Consider the following 11,955-nt stretch of genomic DNA (forward strand, 5'->3'; position numbering starts at 1 on the left):
ACTTTTTGGCCCGAGGGCCACACCTGGATATGGAAATTGTATGGCGGGCCATGAATGCTCACAAAATTGGGGTTGGGGGGGGAGAGAGTGAGGGCTCTGGCTGGGGGTGTGGGCTCTGGGATGGGGCCAGAAATGAGTTCAGGGTACAGGAGGGGGCCCTGCGCTGGGGCAGGAGGGGTGGGGCATGGGGGGGGGATGAGGGCTCCAGTGGGGGTGTGGCTCTGGGGTGGGTCTGGGGATGAGAGGTTTGGGGTGCAGGAGGGTGCTCTGGGCTGGGACTGAGGGGTTTGGAGGCGGAGAGGGGGATCAGGGCTGGGGTAGGGGGTTGGGACATGGGGGAGGGGGTGAGGGCTCCGGCTGGGGTGCAGGCTCTGGGGTGAGGCTGGGGATGAGAGGTTTGGGGTGCAGGAGGGGTTCGGAGGGCAGGAGCGGGATCAGGGCTGGGTCAGGGGGTTGGGGCATGGTGAGAGGCTCAGGGGTGCAGGCTCCAGGCAGCACTTACCTCAAGCGGGTCCCAGAAGTAGCGGCATGTTTCCCTCCAGCTCCTACACGGAGGCGCAACCAGGCATCTCTGCTGCATGCTGCCCTGTCCACAGGCACCGCCCCTGCAGCTCCCATTGGCTGCAGTTTCTGGCCAGTGGGAGCTGTGGGGGCGGTGCTTGGGACAGGGGCAGCATGTGAAGCAGAGCTCTCTGGTTGCCCCTATGCATAGGAGCTGGAGGGGGGGGACATGCTGCTGCTTCCGAGAGCCGCACAGATTGGCCTCCGATCCTGCTTCCCAGCTGGAGCACCAGAGCAGGGCAAGCCCCAGATCCTGCTCCCCAGTGGGAACTTGAGGGCCAGATTAAAATGGCTGGTGGGCCGGATGCGGACCCTGGGCCATAGTTTGCCCACCCCTGCTTTAGGCCCACAAACCACTACTATGGCTGACATTTAAAGTGTTGTTTCAAAGCTTCCTTCAACTTCATGTTTCCATTGTGGGGTCTTGTAATGAACCAGGAGTCTGGCTGTTCAAAGTCAGTCAACGGCTGCTTTGCATCTGCCCTCCACCCTGGTGGCAGCTTTTCCCCCTTGGCCTCATAGATATTATGCAGGACACAAGAGGCAACGATAACCATTGGGATATTTTTCTGACTGAGCTCCGAACTAGTGAGTAGACACTGCCAACATCCCTTCAATCAACCAGAAGCACATTCAACTCTCATTCTGCACCTGCTGAGCTGGTAATTGAATCTTTCCTTGGTGCTGTCCAGGTAGCCAGTGTGTAGCTTCATGAGCAAGGGGTAGGCTGGATCCTCTAGCATCTTTATTGGCATTTCAATATCACCAGTGGTAATTCACTGGCCAGGAAAGAATGTGCCTACTTTCAGATTTCTGAACAGCCATGTATTCTTAAAGATTTGGGTGTCATGCATCTTCCCTGCCCAACCAACACTGATGTTGATGAAGGATCCCCAGTGATTCACCTACACATGCAAAACCATAGAAAGGTTCCTTTTCTGTTGTACTCTGTAGGCTGGTGCCAAAATAGAGAGCTGCATGCTGTCTGTCACCCCACCACTGTTCAGGAACGCCCATTGCTGCAAATCCACCCACTATGTCCTGCCCGTTGCCAAGTGTCACAGGCCTGCATAGCAGGACATAATTAATGTTTCTACGCACTTGTACAACAATGGCCCTACTGTGTATTTTCCAACTCTAAAATGATTTCTCATTGACCAGTAGCAATCTGGTATTGCAAGCTTCCAGCGTGTGATCGTCACTGGCTTCTCCATTGTTGATGCAGCTCTCATTCTGCTGTCCACGCACTGAAGGGCTCGGGTGAACTTCGTGCACAGATCCAGTCATATGGCCTTGCACATCCCAAAGTTCTGCAGCCACTGTGCATTGTCCCAAACCTGCATTATGATATGATTCTGCCAGTCAGTACTTTTTTCTCAGGTCCAGAAGCAGCACTCTATCATCTGTAGCTGCTCTGTGAATGCCACCAACAATCTTGAATTGTTCTTCACTGTGTCCCTCAGCAAACTGTCCTCAAAGAAATTCTTGTGTTCCTGATTATTGTACTTCCTGAAGGTCTTCAAATGCAGGGGAAGTGTGTGTTCTGTATTTGCAACATTCACGAGAACAGCATAGAGCTCTGCGGACTCTGTGCTTCAGCCAGAGATGGCAGAGACTGAGAAGTGTCATGCAAGTTTGCAGGGGGAGGCGTTTGAAAATTATGGGCTCTGGATGGCGTGATGGGATGGAGAACGTTACCTGCTGGGAACTTGACCCCTACCTCCCAGAGATCTCTGGGTGATTCATTACTATCCCACAACACATTGCAAAAATGGCCCATATGGCATTGCGCCAGATGGCAGAGCGTGGCACATTGGAATACGTTTCCATAGTGCATTGCACTTTGCATTGACACAAGCGTGCCTGGTGAGTAGTCGCAGTGCTAACCCAAGCAGCCAGGTAACCGAGCGACATGCAGACTTTGGCGGCTGTATGCCGATGTAACTTTGTAGATATGTAGATACGACCTTCGGTAAGCGCTGGCAAAAGCAGTGGCACTTAGCAAGGCCTTTCCCTGCCCCAAACAAAGTAAAGATCTGTGCTAAATTAAATGTTCCCACGTTCGTTCTTCTAGGGAGTGGCGTTTGCCTTCCGTGATCCACCCTGTTAATGAGACACCTGGCTATTGAGTGAATGCAAACCATAGAAAGAAGAGCTCCCCATAGTGACCTTAGGTAATTAGTATAGATGTAAATATAACTGGCCAGATCCTCATAACATGCAAATTGATGCAGCTCCTTTAACTGTAGTGGAGCTATGTTAATATACGCCATCTGAGGATCTAGCTCAGCGGTCGGCAACCTATGGCACACATGCCAAAGACAGCACACGAGCCCATTTTTAATGGCACAGGGTGCCGGCAGGCAGTAGGGTGCCATTAACAATCCAGCCCTGCCCTGCCTGCTTTTCTCTGCTCCCCGCCCCCTCCCGCAGGGGCAGAGGGCAAGGCGCAGAAGCTTGGTCCTGCCGGCTCCCCTGCCTCTTCCTGCAGTGTGCTGGGTCCCTGCCCCTCCTCCTCCTCCTCCTCCTCTCCCTCCCTGTCCCTGCCCCTGCTGGCTGATCAGCTGATGGCCCCTGGGAGAGAGGAGCAGAGTCAGCCTGCTCGCTGCTCCTAGCGGAGGCAGAGAAGAAGCGGGGACTGGGCCTTGGGGAAGCGGGGCATATCCCCTCCAGCCCCCTGCCGTGAGCACCCCACGACCCCAGCCCACACCCCCAGCCCTCTGCCCTGACCCCCCCCACATACACCCAGCCCTTTGCCCTGAGCCCTGCAGCCCCGCACACCCCAAGGCCCCTGCCCTGAGCCCTGTACCCCCCTCACATACACCCAGCCCTCTGCTTGGCTCCTCCACCCCCCCTACGAACCCAGCCCTGACCCGGCACCCCCACACATACCCAGGCCCTCCACCCCCCACATCCCCATCCCCACCCTGAGCACCAAATGGGAGCTCGTGCACCTGCCCCCCACATTCCCACCTGCACCCCTCCCACCAAATGGGAGCTGCCCAGGTAAGCACTCCATACCCAAACCTCCTGCCCCAACCCTGAGCCCCCTCCCTCATTCTAGCTCCAGGCCAGAGCCTACACCCCAACCCCCAGCCTGCTCCTTCACCCCCAGCCCTGTGCTCAGTGCACTCCCACCCTCAGCTCAGTGCAGAGAGAGAGGAAGAGAATGGCCAGAACTAGGGAGAAGGTAAGTAGGGCCGGGACCTCAGACCAGCAGTGGGTTGAGCGGGTCCGGCAGCCGGGACCCCGGCTGGCAGGAGCTGGCGGACAGAACCCCTGAGCAGCAGTGGGCTGAGCCGCTCAGCCCACTGCCGGTCTGGGGTTCTGGCTGCCAGCCCCTTGCCAGCCAGGATCCCGGCCCTAGGCCCCGCTCAGCCCGCTGCCGGCCTAGGTGAACAGAACCTCAGGCTGGCAGTGGGCTGGCGGCGTAAGATCAACATTTTAATTTAATTTTTAAACGAAGCTTCTTAAACATTTTGAAAACCTGTTTATTTTACAATACAACAATAGTTTAGTTATATAATATATAGATTTATAGAGAGAGACACCTTCTAAAAAACATTAAAATGTATTACCGGCACGTGAAACCTTAAATTAAAGTGAATAAATGAAGACTCAGCACACCACTTCTGAAAGGTTGCCGACCCCTGATCTAGCTCATAATGGTAACAGTAGCCATAGTGGCCCCGACCTGTTTGGTATGACTAGGCCTAGGAAATAAAGATAATTCTCATACAAGCACTCCTTTGTCAGTGTGTGCTCATCTCTGTGTATGTCTTTCACTATCACTAGATTATGAGATCACTACAATCCCAGGTATAGACCACACAGGGGTAAAACCTTGGGGGATCATCACTCCCACAAGACCTTAACCACTGAGAGAAATGTTAGGGGACACAGAACAACTTGAGAGACTTCCAACACCTCACTGCTGCCATCAAAGCTTAATGAAGCCTTTTAGCGCTTCCATTGAGGGCCAGGTCTTCAGGTGGTGTCAATCACCTCCAGTTTATACCAGCTAAGGCTACAGCCCAGACGGAGCTTAGCAGGGATATGGAAAAGCCCTAAAATGCCCTGGCAATAATATGTTTGCAAAGCTCCATACAGACTCCTGCTCCTTTTCTGAGTTTCCTTTCCTGAGTTTCCTTTCCTAGTGATCACTTGTGTATTTTTGTGTAACAAGGTGAAAGGCTGGTTGAAAGGATGCCTTTTTATCCCATTTGGGTGACAGACTGTTAAAGTGGGTCCCTAGCTCACCCAGGTTCTGTTCAGTTGTTTCCCTTGCGAGGGTTCTGGAGCAGAACAGATTGAAGCATGAACAATTGAAGTGGATTTGGGAATATGGGGATTTGTAAAACATTGATTCTCATCTTTTTGTTTTTAACGTGAAATGTGTTCTGGAAAACCATGCAAGCTGTTTTAGATCCTAAACTGTTAATAGAATGAGTATGAAATTCCTTACTAATATTCTCATCCTTTGAATTTATATAACGCTTACCCACTGGATCCCAAGGTTATTACAAACAATGATGATTTACTCCTCACAAACATCTAGTGATTTAAGGAAGTATGATCCCCAATTGACAATGGGGGACGCTGCGATCACATAGGAACTCTGCGCCAGGACTGGTGATGAAATCCAAATCTGAAACTTAGGCTGTACCAGAGCGCTTACAGATGCACCTGATGATGCAGCTGCACTGATGTAAATTCTCCGGTGGAGCCATTCTAAACCGACGGGCGAGAGCTTTCCTGTCAACAATTAATCCACCCCCCAACGAGTGATGGCAGCTATGTCAGTAGGAGAAGCCTAGGTCAGTGTAACTTATGTCTCTCAGGGTGACTTATTCACACCCCTGAGCGACATACGTTATACCGACATAAGTGGTAGTGTAGACATAGCCCTAATTCTGAGCTTTAACCAATAAGACTATGCTTCCTCATAATTAACTAATGTTCGCGAAGCACTTGGTAGATGAAAACTGCTATATGAGTGTATAAAAATATGACAGTTCCATTTTAAAGGTGAAACTAGACGTGCTAATTAGAATTGGACAACAAATTCCACAATTTTTTTCCGCATGTTTTCATTGAAGTTTTGAACTCTTCAAATACTTTCTGACCATCTGTCATGTTAAAACTGCTGGGGATGGATTTATTCATCCCTTGCACATTAGATTCATTCACATTATCTGAGAGCTCCCCTGGATTTAAATAATACATAGCAAGGAATGAAAGGCCTAACTAACAAGCTGTGAACCTGGTGGGAGATTATATTTCAATCTGCATTAAAGTGTACCTTTGAGCCTTTCACTACTTCTTTTCTGTAATGTAATAAGCTCAAATAAAATGACACGACTGATGATGAGAGAGGTTGTGGCTTTGGAGATGTATGCTTCACGTTTGTGGTTAGCATTTCCCAGGCTGCTCAAAGGTGAACGTAAGTTCAGTGATGTTGTCACTTCTTTGGTAGATTTTGCTAACGCCTTTAAATGGCTGGTAAACGGGTGTAAGAAAGGGGCCTGCAGTGGTTGGAGGATCTGTGTAATGGAAGACTGTAGGGATAGGAGGGCACAAAAAGTTGGCCAAGCCAGTGTTTTCCAAACAGTGGGTTGCTGGAAGGTTCTAAAAGGAACCCGGTCCCAGTGCAGAGGGGAGGCCACGGGACGCTGGATCTAGGGTGAGCCACCCCTTCCTCATGACAGAGAGGCAGCTGGGCCAAATTCCAATGAATAGCATTGCAATCTGGTGCATGGGGATCACAGCACCACTCCAGTTTGGCCACTCACTCAATTGGGCACAGGGGACAGCTAGGCCAAACCTGTGAGGCACTGTGACCCTGTGCAGCAGGTCAGAACACCCGAGGCAGGGAATCAGGCCCAGCACTGCAGAACAGTAGCCACTGATGTGAGGTGAGTGTGGGGCGGGTTTGCTCTCCAGCCCACCCACCGCTGGGACTCCCCTCCACACCAGGCTGGGATCAGAGTTGTCATGCCAAGGCCGAGGGTACTGCTGCAGGGACCAGTGGAGGGCAAATGAAGGATGCTGGCCTATGATTTTGCTCCTCCCACAAATTTGAACCTTAGATGGGTTGCAGAAAAAGACAAAATGCAGTTGGTGGGTGATTTTAGGCCACTGAGTCTCAAATTTTTTACTAAGTTTTAACCTGCCTTAGAGCCTGTCTCTGTATTGGTGGTGGATTTAGTTCTAAACGATTGCAGTAGACATCCAAAATCCCTGGACATTCTGACTGTTGCTGTTGCAGTAGACTGAAAATAATTGCTATGGATTAGTTGTGCAGCAGTGACATTTCCAGTCACTTAGGTTTTTCCCTTTATCTTGGGGCTGACTAGAGGATGTCAGTGTGACCAGGTCTAGTCAGCCCCAGGATACTACTAATGCCGGTTTCTTCACCCCGATGTGCATCTCCCGTGGAGACTCGTAGGTAGGTCAGTCTCTGTGCCCATTTGGACCTCTCACCTTTCTTCTGAGGCAAACAGCAAGGGTGCTAACCAAGGCTATTTGTGATGGCAGCTTCTGTGCTGTGAACAGACTGAACTGCAGTGAACAAATCATTTCATGCAGTCAGAGCTATTGGACGGTAATTATTTTCTTTCTCTGCTGACTTGAGGTGGAGTTGAATCAGTAAAGTAGAGATCAACATCTCTGTCTCTCATTTCCAATCCTCTGACCCATGCAGCCCTCTCTGTTATTTTAACTATTGCTTTTAAAAATACAAAGTGTATTTCCTTCCTCCCCTCTCTCCCCCGCATGCCTCTCAGAACTGGCCAAACCATTTTACTCAAGTTTCACAAACATACACACAAAATCACCACTGGGCTGATTGAACCCATTTAAAATTACCATGAAAGGAATGTTTAGGATGAAATGGCCTTCTCCACATTCACTAGTACATTTAAGAATATTATTCTCCTTGACCTTGGACAGGAAGGATAGAAAGAGAAGTTTCCCAGAGATCATGATAGGACAGGGGTGGGCAAATGTTTTGGCCTGAGGGCAACATCGGGGTTCTGAAACTGTATGGAGGGCCGGGTAGGGAAGGCTGTGCCCCCCCAAACAGCCTGGCCCTGCCCCCTATCTGCCCCGTCCCACTTCCCCGCCCCCTGACTGCCCCCCTCAGAACTCCCGACCCATTCAACACCCCCTACTTTTTGTCCCCTGACTGCCCCCTCCCAGGACCCCACACGGTTAACCACCCCCCAGGACCTCAGCCCCTATCCAGCCCCCCCTGCTCCCTGTTCCTTGACTGCTCTGACCCCATCCATACCCCCGCCCCATGACAGGTCCCCTGGGACTCCCACGCCTATCCAACCCCCCCTCCTCATTGTCCCCTGACCGCCCCCTCCCGGGACCCTCCGCCCCTAACCACCCCCCTGGGACTCCACCCCATATCCAACCGCCCCCTGTCCACTGACTGCCCCGACCCCTATCTAGTATCCACACCCCTGCCCCCTGACAGACCTCCCGGGACTCCCCCGCCTATCCAACCGCCCCCTGCTCCCTGTCCCCTGAGAAGATGTTGCCTGAGAAGAGGAATAATGGCTTAAAAATATAACACCACCATGTCCATCACCACACAGTGCTGTGGGCTCCCCAGTGCTGTTGGGCTGCTCCCTGGCTTTGGCAGGACCTGACTCCAATTTTACACCAGTAGGAATCAGGCAATAGCTGTTCTGAAGTCAGCAGAGCTACACTGATGACAAATTTGGCTAAGAAACATCAGAATCAGGCCCAGGGACTTCTCCTTTCCCAAGAATGGTGGTCGCTTCAGTTCTCTTTTCCTGGCACTGGGTGTTTCAGCTCATCCCCTCTCTCTCACTCGCTTGCTTGTCACTTGCCTCCTGATCACTGGACTGAAGTGCATTTCAGTATTTTTAACTGCAGTCCTTCCATTCTTAGTTAAGCTCCATCACAGCTTCAGGTGGGCAGTTTATTTTTGATAAGGGCTATAGCAGCTGTACAAACGTTAGACCAAGGGAGATAGTTACACCAGGATATTGGCAGTTGTGTCTCTCCAGCAAGGCAAATAAAATCCCACCTTGCTCCCTATGCAGCCAGGCTCCACTCCCCCACGTTTGTGCTCTGTCTCTGCTGTCAGTACCCTCTCTCTGCTCTTTCTGTTTTGCCTCTGAGGCTCTTGTGTCTCTCCTCCCACCCTCCATTTAAAGTTAGGCAGTGATGGCTCCTCCCACCCCAAACAGCCACTACAAACTGTAAGTCCCAGAGCATTAGAAAACTGTTCAGAGACTGGCAATAAAGTTAATTGGGAGCTATGCCTTTGATTATACTATTGCAGCATCACCTTCTCTGCCTCTTCTTGCTCAAGCACATGGGTTGTCAGATGGTTTCAGTTATACTGGTCTACAGTACACAATTGTCAGCTTGATTTTCCATACATGAAGGTGCCAAATAATTCAGCTAAAAAGGTCTCTAAGGTGCCACAGTACTCCTTGTTGTTGTTTTTTGCTGATACAGACTAACACGGCTACCAATCTGAAACCTGTCACCAAATAATTCAGGAATACAGTGCTGCTGAACACAAGGAAAATGTGTGTCTTGACTTGGACTCATTGCATTTGCTAGATCTGAGTATCCTTTCACTGCGAACACTTCCACTGACTGGTAAGAGACTGAGAGGTTGGACTGAAAGCTGTTTGGGATACAGACCACATCTAACCTTGTGTTTGTCCAGCACCTAACACAATGGGGCCTTAATTCTGGTCAGGGCCTTTGGGCACTACCTTAATATAAATATTAAAAAATAATTAGAAGAAAGAGTTTGTCTGGTTGTTCCCAAGCAGTCCCTTTCTGGGCACTACCATAGATGAACCCATGTCAATATAAGGGGACTGTTGCCCCCTTACTAACAATCAGTGGGGGTGTTTTAGTTGCTAGCTCCCCGTACTAAAAGGGGGGTCGATGGGAAATCAGGACCCTGAGACTGACAGTCCCCAGGAACAATGGGGAGAGGCCAATGCTCCAGGTCAGCCTGAATGACAGGGCAGGCAGGCTAATCAGGGAGTCAGGAGGCCACGGAGGTCCATGTGAGCTGGACTTGCCTGGGTCAGACAGAGGGGGGCCGAGCTAAGGAGAAAGCAGGGGCCCAAGCTGAGCTGGGGAGCAGAGCTGGGCCAGATCCAGAGGGACCAGAAAAGCAGCCCAGAGAGAGCAGACTCTGTGCTGGGAGCAGAGCTGCAGCCCCAAAGCCAGAGGCACAGCCCAGGGAGAGCAGACTTGCCCTGGGAGCAGAGCTGCAGCAACCAGAGGCAGAGGGGCCAGAGAAGCAGCCCAGGGAGCTGGAGGCAGAGCAGCAGCAACAGCAGTGCAGAGACAGAGCAGTGGAGCTGGGGCTGGAGCAGTCCGGAGCTGGGTGCGGTGAGCAGCTGGGGAGAGCGAGGGGGACCCTGGGCAGCAGGCCCAGCACAGGGTGATGCCTCAGCCAAGAGGCTCTGCAGGCCAGGCTTGGATCGTAACCCCGACAGGGCGGGGGCGACACTGGGAAGAAGGGTCCTACCCCTTAGAGCCTGAGAGCGTGTGGCCCCATCAGAGCAAGTATCCAACCCACAGCATCCCTACAGCACAGCCAGGGCCTGAGCAGAGGCCTGGGACTTACAAGGAGCAGACTGTGAACTGCCCTGACATTCCAGAGACGCTGTTTGTGATGTTCCCTGCCACAGAGCGGGTTGATGTGTTCCCTTTAACCTTTCCCATTTTTCCTTATTCTTTTTAAAATGAATTGTTGATTTAATAACTTGTATTTGCTTTAAATTATATGTTATGGTCAGTGGGTCAGAGAAGTGCCCAGTGCAGAGAGAGTACCCCGGAGTGGGGACACCCTAGCCCCTGTCCTAGGTGACCACAACAGGGTTGGGGGTCGAGCCCCCCAGGAATCCTGGGCCCAGCCTTGTTGGGGTTACGAGGATTCTGCCAGACAGGAGAGTGGAAGGCGAGCCCTCAAGGGCAGGGGGGCCACTGGGTAAAGGAAGTGGAAGCGAGGACTCAAATCCTTTCGCTAGCCCACTTCACCGGGATAGTGCAGAAGCCAGGAAAGTTCTCCACAATAGCGGGACTATTCCCCTGCTTACATCAACACTCAAGCATGACTGAAGGTCATGTTTCTTTTTCTTCTTAAAGTTGCAAGGAAGTGGAAGCTGTCACTAGAGGGAGAGTGCTATGAGAAAGTCTTACCTGGGGCCAGAGCACTGTGTGTTAAAATATGTTGTTGTTTATGCTAGAGTTTTCCTTCTCTCCTATTCCTATATGAATGATGGAAGCAGTGGATGCATGAGTCTCTTTACCTTCAGTGTTAATCCAGCACACTCTCACTATCTATATATTCTGTAAAAAGAAAAGGAGTACTTGTGGCACCTTAGAGACTGACCAATTTATTTGAGCATAAGCTTTCGTGAGCTACACCTCACTTCATCGGATGCATAAATGCACTCCTTTTCTTGTTGCGAATACAGACTAACACAGCTGCTACTCTGAAACCTATATATTCTGTGTGTTTTGTTTAGAGGCTTTTGGTAATTGAGAGTCCCCAGGAGCTTTTGTTTCTTATCAATAGGGGCTTCCGTTTGATGCTACATAGCACTAGGCACGGATAGGCATGAACCAGCAGTTTGATTTATCCTAATGCAGGGGATTCTGGGATAGCTCAGCCAGCTGTATAAGGCCACAGCAATAAAGCTATTCAGTTTGGTGAGAGCTTCTCCTTGCTGTGTATGGCAAAAAACAACAGTTTACCCTCTTGGACTTTTGTATTTCCTTTAGTAATCTATGTACTACTCCCTTGAGGGATTACTGAGAAACTCTCTCTTGGGATTTTGATGGCTGCTTCTACAAAGACAGACCTGAAGGGCCTGTGTGCTCCACTTCACTGCAGGTACTCTGACATCACTTCTGTGTTGAATGTGTTATATAATTACCGGCTCACCGAGGCTAAAAATTGCCAGGAACCACTAGAAATGTAACCTTGGTGTACTGAATGCACTGTAGGAGCATTTCCCATGCTTGGGGTGGTGGGTGAGAGGGGCACAGAGGAGGAAAGGAGCAGTAAGCAGGTAGGGAAAATTGCAGGACCCTGGGTCAGAAATGTTTCTTCCAGCAAGCTGCTACTTCAAGATTTTTCCCATGGTTTTCAATCACCTACAGGCACAAAAACACTAACCCGGTCATGTCTCAGCCCTGGTTTCAGTGACAGTTGAGTCTGTTTTATTTGTTAATTGGCTATGTTGGTGTTTTTATAGCAGGGTGTGTAGTAAATGATCATACTTTTAACTATAATTGTCTGTAGTTTAAATTAGCAATAACATTGCAAAGTGTGTTTAATTCTGTTTTCCCTAGTAGGAGTTACGGATAACTAGTAAA

At 50.5% G+C, this 11,955-nt stretch overlaps 2 long non-coding RNA genes across 2 annotated transcripts; both read left to right on the plus strand.

Moving 5' to 3' along the window:
- The first annotated feature begins 386 nt into the window (after positions 1–386).
- Positions 387–5,953, plus strand: LOC144930781 (uncharacterized). The gene is made up of 2 exons (XR_013636145.1): positions 387–3,793; positions 3,915–5,953. It is a non-coding gene; the product is annotated as an uncharacterized LOC144930781 (long non-coding RNA).
- A 2,272-nt stretch (positions 5,954–8,225) lies between these two features.
- On the plus strand, positions 8,226–11,416 carry LOC140915640 (uncharacterized). The gene is made up of 2 exons (XR_012160227.2): positions 8,226–9,207; positions 11,359–11,416. It is a non-coding gene; the product is annotated as an uncharacterized LOC140915640 (long non-coding RNA).
- Positions 11,417–11,955: the final 539 nt, after the last annotated feature.

The sequence above is a fragment of the Lepidochelys kempii genome, chromosome 8, assembly GCF_965140285.1.
Source record: "Lepidochelys kempii isolate rLepKem1 chromosome 8, rLepKem1.hap1, whole genome shotgun sequence".
Classification (NCBI taxonomy): domain Eukaryota; kingdom Metazoa; phylum Chordata; order Testudines; family Cheloniidae; genus Lepidochelys; species Lepidochelys kempii.